At 36.5% G+C, this 12,110-nt stretch overlaps 1 protein-coding gene across 2 annotated transcripts in view; it reads right to left on the bottom strand.

The window, feature by feature from the left end:
• The window catches only part of Arms (Ankyrin repeat-rich membrane spanning), a 640,210-nt gene that overhangs the window by 411,927 nt on the left and 216,173 nt on the right, over positions 1–12,110 (bottom strand). The gene's annotated exons all lie outside the window — the stretch shown is intronic.

Below are 12,110 nucleotides of genomic sequence, written 5' to 3'. Positions count from 1 at the left end.
CTATAGAAGTAAAATATTTGCTACTTAGGCATGATTTTTAGTAAAGATGGTAAATTAAATATGGAAATAGACAACAGAATCAACAAAGCTGGTAGGGTAGGAAGTCAATTGAATAAATTTATATGGAATAAGAAAGAAATTAGCCAAAACACTAAATTATCTGTATACAGGACAGTGTTCAAACCCATTTTAACTTATGGATCTGAAAGCAGGTCAGAAATATCCTCGTTTTTAACCGAGGATATTTCCTAATAGACTCGGTTAAAAACGAGGATATTAGGAAAGAATTTGGCATTGTTAGCATCCAGGAATGCGTCAGCAGAGCTAATCTCAGGTGGTATGGTCACTTAAACAGAATGGGAGAGGAAAGATTAGCAAAACAAGTGTTCTCTGCCAGGTTGGCAGGAAAACGACCCAGAGGAAGACCAAGATATAGGTGGAATTGATACTGTACAAAGTGCCTTAGAAGACAGAAATATAAGATCTGATAATGTTGGAGTCTTGACAAGTAACAGACTGATTTGGAGGAAAATTGTAGATAGGAAGTTAGTAATGATGTAAATTTTTTATGTAGTACTATCATATCCTGCACATCCTTTGAGGGTAAATATCAGGAATTTTTTATAAAATAGTTTTATAAAATAGTTCATCTGATATTGTTAATACATTAAAAATAAGTCATGAATAACTGTCAACACCTAAGCTTATCTGCTAGATTGATGATTCTGCACAGAGTAGATATTGTATACAAAGTGCGACGGTTCGGTAAGTTGAAACTGAAATTGTCCAGAAAATTGAACAAGTTAGCCTTCCTCAAATGATGCTGTGACAGCGATATCATTCCGTCTTTCCTCAAATTTAAAGAAAAGCTAAATTCAGCAAAGGCACATGTATTTACCGATGAGCAGGCTTAGCGCTTTTCCGAGAACAAATCACTGCTACTCACATAAAGCTTAGTAAGTTAAACAGTTCTAACACTGCTGTACATGAGGAACTAATCAATGTGTTAAATCCTGAAATGTAGACTGTCCTACATCACATCTCCGAAGTTGCAGCAAAAAAAGAATTCGCAAAAGTTAAAAGCAGACACCTGAAGAAATATGAAATCCTACAACAGCGTCAACATACTATGCTAAGACTGCGACTTCGACAAGACCACATGGTCATAAATTTATCGTTACAAGTGCTCACTGAAGAAGCCAAGACTCTCAGTCTGGGGCATAACTTTGCCGTCATAAACAAATTTCAAAATTAGAAATGATGATGAAGGTAGAACAGGGCATCTACGATCTTCAACCAGCAATGGCCAATAATGTGCGTTTAGATATAGCAAGCATCCTAAACAAGGCTAAAAAGTAATATACCACGTAATAAAATAGCTGCCTTAAAAAAGTTATATAAGAATAAAAATATTATTATTACAAAAGCCAATTAGGGAAATGCAACAGTTATCATGGATCAAGAAGATTATAACAAAAAAATGCAAGATCTCCTATGTGACGGTTCTACGTACCAAATTACAGATGGAGACCTACTATGTCTCAAAGGAAAAAGTCTGCAAATTATTAAAAAAAAGTGACTTCCTGGCCAAAAGAAATCATCAAAAAATAAAACCGGTTCATGTTAAACCACACCTCTACTTTTGTAAAAAAAAAAAAAAAGTAATTCCATTTCAAATCACTAGTAAAAATCATATCCTTAAAATTTCAGACATGATGGTTTGTTTTGATGTCACCTCTTTATTTACCAATGTATCACTTATAGACACTCGATTTGATCAAGTCTAAATTTCCCCCTGATATTTTTGAATTATTCAAATTTACTATGTATGCAGGTTACTTTACATGGGGAGGAAAAATCTACAAACAGATTAGTGGTACTGCTATGCCCCCCCCCCCTGCACTTTAGCAAACTTTTACATGGAACACTTTCAAAACAATGTACTGACCACAGTTACATACAAGCCCCTAGTGTAGTTACACTATGTTGATGATGTGTTTGCCATTTGGCTGCATGGGAAACACATTATCAACATAGCATAACCACATTAGGGGCTTGTATGTAGCTGTGGTAAGTACTTTGTTTTCCATGTAAAAGTTTGTTGAAGGGGAGAGAGAGGGGGGGGAAACCCATGGACACATGGGTTTCCCCCTCTCCATGGCCCCATGGATAAGACATATTAGATGAATTTGTCACCTACTTACACAGCCAACACCCCAAAATCCGCTTCACAGTAGAAAAATAATATAATAACTGTTTACCTTTTCTTGACACTTTAGTCACCTGCCTTTCAGATGGATCACTATCTTTTCCATTTACAGAAAACCAACACACACAGGAATATATCTACATAAACAATCACATCATCATCATCCAGTCCAACAGTATGGCATTTTAAAAACACTTATACACAGAGCCAGAGTTTTTGTTTTAATGATAAAGCTCTGTCCACTGAACTCAAATATCTGCGGCATATGTTTTTGGTCAATGGCTACAATTCCTACAAAATAGATAAAATACTACATAGCCCCATTACCTCCCTCCCTGAATACACAGGAACACAACATTATCATTTCTATTCCTTATTATTATTATTATTATTATTATTATTAAACAAGACCTCATGGAGTCAAAGACTCATCTAGGAGGTCCTTTTATCTCACACACATCTCATCATACCGGGTCTTAAACACACTCAAACTCCTTGCAGACACCACACTCTCAGGCAAGGGATTCCAATCATTCACAACTCTGCACAAAAAAAACCTGCCTCTCACTCCCCTACTCACACCCTCTTTATACAGTTTCCAGGGATGACCTCTGGTTCTCCCCTGATCTCCCACTATTCTCTGTAGAACTTCTCCACCATTGATCCTATAACAACCCCTTACCAACTTGTAGGTCTCTATCATATCTCCCCTCTTCCTTCTCTCCACTAGACTCTGCAAATTACATCTTTTCAATCTTTCCTCATACTCGACATTCCAGAGGTCAGAAACTACCTTAGTCAGTCGCCTTTGGACCCTTTCCAACATCTCTTCATCCTTCTGAAAACCAGGTGACCAAATCTGGGCACAATAGTCCATGTGTGGCCTAATCAAAGCCTTATACAATGGAACAAGAATCTCCCTACTTCTACACGTCAGTGTCCTCCTCATCATTCCCAGAAGTCTTTGTGTTGTCTTCACAATTTTGGCGATGTGTCCCCTAAATTTTAGATCCTTATCCACTATCACTCCCAGATCTCTTATTTCCTCTACTTCCAACAATATATTCTCACCAAGCATAAATTCTGCATCCCATCTTTGTTTTCCAAATTTTAAAACCTTACATTTTGCAACATTGAACTCACATCCCCATTTGCTTGCCTAATCACTCAATTTATTCAAGTTTTCTTGCAAGGCCACAACATCTTCACTACTCTTTATGGTTCGTCCCAACTTTGCATCATCTGCAAACAACTGAATATCTCCATCCAAATCTTCGCCAATATCATTAATATACAAGTTAAATAGTAATGGCCCTAAAACAGATCCCTGAGCCACTCCACTAGTGACTTTCCTTTTCCTGGATATTGCACCCTCATACACAACTTGTTGATACCTATCAGATAGTCAGTCTCCAATCCAATGCACTAATCTAATATCCAACCCCATCTGCTCTAGTTTGACTGTCAACTTATCATGAGGTACTCTATCAAAAGCTTTTGCCAAATCCAAGTATATTACTGTGTATCCTTCTCTTCTGTCCAAGGAAGCAGTCACTTTATTGTAATAAGTAAGTAGATTACTAAAACATGACCTCCCTTTAGCAAATCCATGCTGTCCATTAAAGATTATACCATTGTTGTCAACCCAACTCTGGATCCTAGTTCTCACAAGCTTCTCCAACAACTTAACCACAACACCTGACACACAGATAGGCCTATAGTTTGATGCTTGAGTTCGATCACTTCCTTTATGAAGTGGCACAATCTTGCCCTCCTTCCATTCTTTAGGGACTTGACCTAGTGCAAGACTCGTATTAAAAAAATATGTCAAGGCAGGTGTCAACTCTCTGACACATTCCTTCAGAATACGCGGTGATATATTATCAAGTCCCACAGCCTTATTTACATCTAGTTTACTCAACTCCCCAAACACCTCTTGCTCACTTACAGTCAGTCTCTCCTCCCCATCATCAACTGCTCTTAATCTCTCCATGAAGTCACATTCACAAGATTGAAAGATCTTTATGAACTGCTCATTAAGTATCTCCACCACACATTCTGCAACAGCTGTCTTTATACCATTTCCTCCAATCAATTCATCCTTCCATAATCATTCTTTCTTTTGCTGGCTACATATCGAAAGAACTCCCTAGGATTCTTTTTAGCTTATGCCAGAGGTACATCAGAAAAGACAGCCAAAGTACTGATGAAACATGGCCTTCGCACCACATTCAAACCTCTTGTTAAATTAGCAACTCTGATCCACTCATCTAAGGATAAACTTGATCCTCTAGCACACCCTGGAATGTTTAAAGTTCCCTGTGATTGTGACTTGGTCTATTATGGGCAGACAGGAAGATCTGCTAACATCTACCTGGAAGAACATAAAAAATAAATACATTTCCTATCATTATTATGGCAAGTCAGGACTGCAGACTATGCTTTGGACATCCCTTCACACAGGATTAGATGGAAGAAAACTAATGTGCTATTTAGAAGTTGTTACAGAACCGAAAGATTATTTTTAAAGTCAGCCATGGCTATGAAGAATTTTCCTAACCTGAATATGGTTGCATTAATTTGCCAAACATTTGGGAGACTGTTATCTTAAGAGCAACTCCCACATAGCTGTAATTTTTTTTTTTTACAACATTAGATGGCACCAAAATAGGACTTGAGATCTTTTGTTCATTACAATTGTATTATTTCATTTACTCGCTGCTGCATATACATGCTGTATTCTGATGATGCTGATTTGAACCTCAGCAAATATAAGCAGTTAATAAAACATCTTTTTATAAAATGGTCATTTGGTGTTGTTAATACCATTAAAAATAAGTCATGAATTTTAGAACAAAATTTTGGGTTTAGATATATTGTCTGTCATATGAGAAATGAAATGAGAAAATCATTTTTTCAATAACTTTCATACTTAAACAAATAAAACTGAAATAAATTTTGATACAATGTGAATGCAAAACAATCACTGTCAGCAATTCCTGATATGTAACCTCAAAGGGTTTACAGAACTATGATAGTATTACATGACAGTTTACATTATTACTTAATATTTATTAACAGTTTTCCTCCAGATGGTCTGTTATTTCTCAGAACATCTCCAACTTGCATCAATCTGCCTAGATCTCAGTCTTAATCCCAGTCATTTTCCTGCCATCAAAACACCTGATTTTCTAATCTTTCTTTTCCTATTATATTTAAATGACCATACTTCAGCTCACACATTCATGGATATTGCTAACAATGCCAAGTTCTTTCCTAATATCTTCACTTTTAATATTATGTTGCCACTGATTCCATCTGTATACTCCTTCCTCTAATTTTTCTCATATCATCTGTGATCTCTAGTCTTTGATCAACTATCTCCATAAGTTAAAATTAGTTTTAACACTATCTTGTATATTGCTAATTTAGTGTCAAGATAGAATTCTTAATGGCCATCTTTGCTAAAAATTGTGGCTAAACAGATGAAACGTTTTACTTGTTCTATAGGTTCTCCACAAGAAAAAAGTTGATGTTTCCTATGTTCCTGCTTATTTTATAGTTTTTGTCTTTTTCTTGCTGATTTGCATATATCTGTTACAGCAGTTATTAAATATAGTTAAAGAGTTCTAAAGATTTGCACTGGATTTATATAGAAGTATAACAGTATTTACATGAAGTAATGAGCTAAGCCAATTATATCCATTTTAGATAGAGGCATAATGTCACTTTTCTTCATCTAGACAGATGAAAATAAGAGTGAAGAAAGTGTATATTCCTGTCTTATGCTGCATCAAATCTTCTTCCTATACCTCCCTCCTTCAAGTCTGACTGCTGATTTACAGCTTAAATATAACTATCACCACTAATTCTACCTGTACCTCAACATGGTGTGAAGGTGAACGAGTGATATAGGCAAAGCGGTCTCGAAGTGTATTACTTCTAAAAGGGGCCACCCTAGTATGAACTACATCGATATACCCAGCCAACACAGGAAGGATTTCCTGGTTGGGTTAGCAGCATGCTAGAGAGCATCAAACCCAACTGCTCAAAGAAATCAAAATAGGAAAAGGACACTATCTTGGAAGTTAGCAGGAATGGAATAAGGTAAATGAAACTAAAATAGGAAATACTGAGAATTGACACCTGGAATGTAAGATCACTGACAGAAAAAGAAGAAATAATTGAAGAACTTGAAAACATCATCCCTAAAATTTATGCAATATTAGAGACAAAGAAAAAAGCAAACCGACAACTGCATATTCATCTACAGCTGAATAGAAAAGCATGAATTATTATTATTATCAACAGACCTCCATGGAGTCAAGTCAAGAAACTCATTATGGGAGGTCCCGCTCTCACATATGCAACTCATCACAGGAATCAGTGATAGACAAGAATGGATGAGAACGACGAGTCATATCCGAGAAGTAAGATTAGTGGGACTTGTTATAGAAAGAGAAATGAGCTGGTGTGTATGTTTACAAATGTTAGAAGTATTCGAAACAATGGGGAATGAAATTGTAGTGTTGATAGAGTTCATTCACCAAAAAATTGTTGGTATAAGTGAGACATTGTTGAACAAGGATGACATTCTGACAGGAATAGAGATAGGTAGTCTTTCATGAAGATAGATAAAGCAAAAAGCAAGGAGTGTTACTGATGATGGCAGAGGAGTTGTGCCTGTCTAGAATGGAGATGCAAGGAGCAAATACTAATTGTGATTTTGAAGCAGTATGGTGTGAAGTACAGGTGGACAGAATTAAATGTTCAGTAGGGTTTTGCTATAGACCTGGTAATGTGTAAGGCAGTGAGAAGGAAATGTTTAGACAAATTGGTCTGGCTAATAAGAAAAGGATGATCATTATGGGTGATTTCAATTATGGTAATATAGAGTTGAATGAAGAGACAGCATCAGGAATCAAAGAGAATGAATTTCTTAAGTTTTAACAGATAACTACCTAAGCAGTATATAACAGAAGCCACACATGGATTAAAGGTCTTGGATTTGATTATCTCATCAGAATATATTGTTGTAAATGAAGTGTCACATCTTCCTCCAGTTGTTGAAGAAAAAAAAAGAGTCATAAAATGAGAACCCAACTTGGAGAGTGCAGCAAACTGAAAAAAAAAAAAACATTCCTAGCAAGTAATTCAGCATGTGCTCAGAGAGAATACAGAGAAAAATGTAAGGAAGTGAAGCAGTGTGTAAAAGTTGTAAACAGAAGTGAAAGAAACACTTTGGCTAGAATATAGAAATGGAGGAAAGGGTACACATGATTAAACTATCATTCCAGTCTTTTTGGTTTATAGAAATAGCAGCTGTTGGAAAACATTTAGTTTTTTACTTATATTAATAACTTCCTGAAGATGCTGAAAGCCATATGGACAGTGAAGCATATCGAGGAGATAAATCTAGGGTTAATAACAAAGTTATACAAGTTAAAACCTGGTTATTTATTATTCATGCAAATCTACTTGTAGTGAATTACCTAAAAATGTAGGCAAGACAGTGTTCAAACAAATTTTAACTTATGGATCTGGAAGCTGAGTTAGAAATAAAGCAGCTGATCAAAGAATGGACTATTGATATGAGAGTTCAATCACCTGCCACTTGTTGGATGCCTGAAGTCGCTTGAAAAAGTTTTGTTTATAGTCTTTTTTAAAACATGGTTTCTGGCACAGGTAAAAAAAAAATTAATTAAAATAAATAAAAAATTCCAGCTTCCATTGTATAATCTTCTGCATTAAATTCTCCTTTGGTTGTATCATCCGATAGAGCTCTTCATTTGTGGTTTTCTGTACCCTCCTATTCTTAGAATCTTCCTGTAACAAGTTCTTTCAAATGTCAAAATTCTGTTTCTTGATCCCTTATTTATTACCCATGTTTCAGATCCATTAGGTACACCACTAAAAATGCATATTTCTAATGCTCTTAATTTCGTTTATTTCAGCTGATTGCGTTACTTTTCCAGATGTTATCCATGGCCCTTAAGATTTGTTATCCATGGCCCTTTACAATCCTGATCTTTATTTCTTTTTTACAGTTCCAAGTCATATGTCATTTTACTTCGCAAATATGTGAATTGTTCTACATTTTCTATATCAATTCCAACCATTTGTATCTTTTGTTTCACATTCTTCTCACCAAATACCATTGTCTTTATTTTTTCCAAGTTCATACCAAGTCCAAATTCCTTCCCTTCCTCATTTAACAGTTTCAATGTTTTTTGTAGTTCTCTTTCATCTTCTTCAATAATAACAATGTCATCTCCAAATCTCAGATTGTTAATTCTCATTGCATGTACTGATATTCCTTTTACATCTTCCATCATTTTATCCATTGCTTTTCTAAATGTGCGATGAAAATGCTAGGTGATATTCGGTCCCCCCGTCAAGTACCTCTGCTTGTTCTAAACCATTTTCCCAAATCCTCACTTCTAACTGCTGCCATTGCATTCTTATAAACATCTTTTAATATGGCTATTAGTTTTCTGTCAATTCCATAGGATTCTAGCACCTGCTATGTCAATTCCATAGGATTCTGCTGCCATTGCATTCTTATAAACATCTTTTAATATGGCTATTAGTTTTCTGTCAATTCCATAGGATTCTAGCACTGCTAATGTCACTTTCTGGTCGATGCTGTCAAATGCCTTCTTATTTAGCTTCTCATGTAGCTTATTCAGTACAGATTATACTCTTTGCTTGTAAAGACCTGGGTTCAAATTGTGTTTAGGATACAAAGAAACTTTATGAGACCTTTTCAAATGAAGGTAAGTAAGCCAGTCTCATGTGGAGGTGGCAGTTTTTTTTTTGTGTCCTGGAAAGGTTTTTATTTCACAAAGCAAGCAAACTGATCAGAAGAACACATGCAATTTATAGACATAGCAGACAATGCAAATAATATATTAATCCTCCTGTCATTATCCTCCTTTCTAAGAACAAGAATGCTTCTTAGGAAGCAATCTGCTTTCTATGAAGCTAAGTTACAGGTCATTGAACCTAACACAAAGGGTATGTGATAATTGAGCATTTCTGGTTGAATATCGTCTATTCTGGCTTCATTTCCACTTTTCAGATTTCTGAAGCCTTTTTCTACCTCAGATATTGAGATAACTGTCATCTTTTGACAAAGCTATCAGTTTCCTCTCTGACTATGGATGAATTTTATCCTCAAATTGCATGTATATAAGTATTTCATGGTTATGCTCTTTCACTTGTTTTCTTTTCTCGAGCAAATAACCTTCTCCAGTTGATCATGGATATCCAAAATTACTGATAATAGTGTAATATTTTTTCTTTTTTATCTGATGATATGCACCACACAAAGCAATGAACTTCATGAACATCAGCTCCTTAAATTCTGATCTATATGACATTCTCCAGTGGGAAATTGCAAAACTCTGTTAACTTTATTGCTAGCAAAAATTCAATTCTGTTTCATTTAATAATAACAATAATAATAATTATTATTATTATTATTATTATTATGGCCGACTCCAGAGAGTCGTTAGACTCATCGAGGGAGACCCTAAACATCATGTCCACACAACTATACATTCTCACAGTATCTATCATACCTTGCCTTGAACTCACTCCGTCATAGCACCCACAACAGACTCTGACAGCTCATTCCACTCATTTACCACTCTAAAAGTAAAGAACCCAGCTCTAACACCCTTGCTAACCACACTCTTGCCCAGCTTCCATAGGTGTCCCCTAGTTCTCCCACTACCAGTCCTGACCTTAAAAATATCCTCTGAATTAATCCTATAGAAACCCTTTAGAAATTTGAATGTCTCAATCATATCTACCCTTTTCCACCTATCATCCAATTTCTGCAACCCACAAATCTTCAACTTGTTCTCATAAGGTTCATTCCACAGACCTGCTATCATCTTGGTCACTCGCCTCTGGATCCTCTCCACCTCCTCCCCATCAAGAAGCAACCTAGGTGACCAAATCTGGGCACAGTAGTCAAGATGAGGTCTTATCAAGGCTCAGTACAGAGGTACAATAACTTGCTTGTCTCTGCTCTTCAAAGTATTTTTCAACAACCAAGTAAGTTGATGAGCTGATTTAGCCATTTTTACAATGTGCCTCCTAAACTTCATCTCCCTATCCCCCAACACTCCCAAGTCCCTGGCCTCATCAATCTCTTGGAGTACAGTTCCACCAATGTGGTATACTACTGCTAATCGTTTCACCCCAAAATGCATAACCTTACATTTTGTCACATTAAATTGATGTCCATTCTCCTTAGCCCAGAACTCCAATCTATCCAAGTCTTCCTGCAAGATTTTGACATCATCTGCATTCACTATTGCCCTACCCAACTTTGCATCACCAGCGAACAAATGAACTGTTCCTCTTAGATCCTTCCCTATATCGTTAATGAACAAATTAAACAGTAGTGGTCCAAGAACAGAACCCTGCAGCACACCACTAGTCACAGGCCGTCTTTTGGACACTACTCCTGAATTAACTACTCTCTGATATCTCTCCATCAACCACCCACCTATCCATCTCACTAACCCTATATCCATTTCCATATGTTATAGTTTACTGATTAGAATTCCATGTGGTATCCTGTCAAATGCCTTAGCCAGGTCCAGCAGTATCACAAGTTCAGGATTTATCATCTCCATAGGATAAGATTAATCTCTAATTCATATCTAATTTTATATATATCAACTTCCTATCTTGTATTAGGCCTCAGGGCCTCTTAAGGTCTCATTCCAACTTTATATTGTCTTCCAACTGATCTCATAAGCTTGTATTTATTCAAGGATTATTTTGGTGATAAGCTGATCCAGAGGCTTCAAGGTAGCAGCCTGACCACTGGACTTACTACACTTTAGCTAGCAACCAATTTGTAGGCCATCTTACTTTACTTTCAAGTCTCATAAAGGAAGAAAATTTGGACAGCTTAAATTGGCTTCTTGACTCAGCCCAACCAAGGATTTATATATACAGGGTGTTCGGGATAAATTTGACAGTTTCGTAAGGAAAAAGAAAATCTTCTTTGTATCTATTAAATTTAATGAATTGACAAAAAAACATTACAGGCAGAGTTAATTACAATACTATCAACAAGATTTACTCAAAATAACCACCATTAGCATCGATCACAGCTTCAATTCTGCTTCGGAACCTCGAACAAGCTGATGCTACAGTCTCCCTGGGAAGGGCCGCAAAAACTGTTTTAATTTTATCCATTAACTGGGCTTTTGTATTACTGGAAGTGCGATTGGTGTCTTTTTCAACTGCGCCCCATACAAAATAATCCATGGGGTTAAGGTCTGGGGAGTTTGGAGGCCAAACATTTGGACTGGTGAAGTCGTAGAAATTTTCAGACAACCATTTTTGACTTTTCCCAGAGGTGTGGCAAGGGGCCGAATCCTGCTGCCATACATACGGCCTCCCATTGGCTACCCTTGTTATCCAGGGCTTGACTACAGTTAGCAACTCCACGAACAAAGCCCGAATTCCAATGCCAGGGTTCTTCAACACCTGTTCCTGCAGATTTGCGAGGAATTCTGCTGTACGAACGCAATCAGATCGTCTGCTAGGGATCTTTCTTCTTGCTACATCCTCGTAGTCACCATTGCAAGTCTCTAGTTCATGCCTGATTGTTTTTACTGTATTCAGGGAGCATTGGGCAGCAGTCGTAATATCCTTATTTTGATGGCGGGCACGAATCATCATGATACAAGTTATTCTCTTCCATGATTCAGGTGGGTTCCAGCTATCCATCTTTTCTGACATCTTGTATATGAATGAAGAAGGGTCCAAACTTTTAAATGAAGAGAAGTGTGTGTTAATACATGTAACTTACGGAAAAATATAATTAATTATAAATATGTCAAATTTATCCCGAACACCCTGTAATTATTCT

The sequence above is a fragment of the Typopeltis vanoorti genome, chromosome 12 (genome assembly GCF_054136105.1).
Source record: "Typopeltis vanoorti isolate ZY-2024b chromosome 12, IOZ_Tvanoo_1.0, whole genome shotgun sequence".
In the NCBI taxonomy this organism is placed as follows: Eukaryota; Metazoa; Arthropoda; class Arachnida; order Uropygi; family Thelyphonidae; genus Typopeltis; species Typopeltis vanoorti.
Note: the sequence above shows the minus strand (reverse complement) of the source record. Positions and strands in the feature narration are given on the sequence as shown.